The sequence below is a fragment of the Wasmannia auropunctata genome, unplaced genomic scaffold, assembly GCF_000956235.1.
Source record: "Wasmannia auropunctata unplaced genomic scaffold, wasmannia.A_1.0 LD335992.1, whole genome shotgun sequence".
NCBI classification, from domain to species: domain Eukaryota; kingdom Metazoa; phylum Arthropoda; class Insecta; order Hymenoptera; family Formicidae; genus Wasmannia; species Wasmannia auropunctata.
Window position 1 is genome coordinate 13,734 of NW_012026898.1, and position 644 is coordinate 14,377.

A 644-nucleotide genomic window follows, 5' to 3' on the forward strand; every position below is an offset into this window, starting at 1 on the left:
ATTTCTAGTTTATTTTCTACTTGAGATAAAGGTCCCATATAAGTCCCATATAGGTTACCTATAGGGCACCTGGGTCAATTTCCCATGGGACATGACCCATATAGGAATATACCTATGGGAATTCGCGGTAGGGTTTTGTATAATTATTAATTCTTTTAGACAGGTTAAGCTTATCACTTCTTTTGCAAAGAGTATAATATTACAAACGTATTGGAAAGTGGGCTGTTAGAAGTCGGCATGGTAAGTAGTTCGCAGATATATGTAAAAACGGTTTTTTAAACCATTAATATAATTCGAATAAACATTACATTTAATCTTACAAAAAGTTTCGGCTTTGTTCGAGTCATCTTCAGTGTAATTACAAATCCAATTCTTATCTCATCGCAATTGGATTCCCTGCCGAAAATGTTCGATTAAAATCGATTATAAAAAAAGTTATCCGAATCGATCGGGATTTCTGCACCGAAAATACAGTATTAAAAAGGATTAAAATCCTTTGGTCGAACCAAAAATGGTCGATCCAAAATTTACTGATTGATATATGAATATATCATGTCAAAATTAATTATATAGTTCAGCTAATAATAAAATTTCATATATATTTTATTATTCTAAATGTAATATAGAATTAATCGAACCAATAA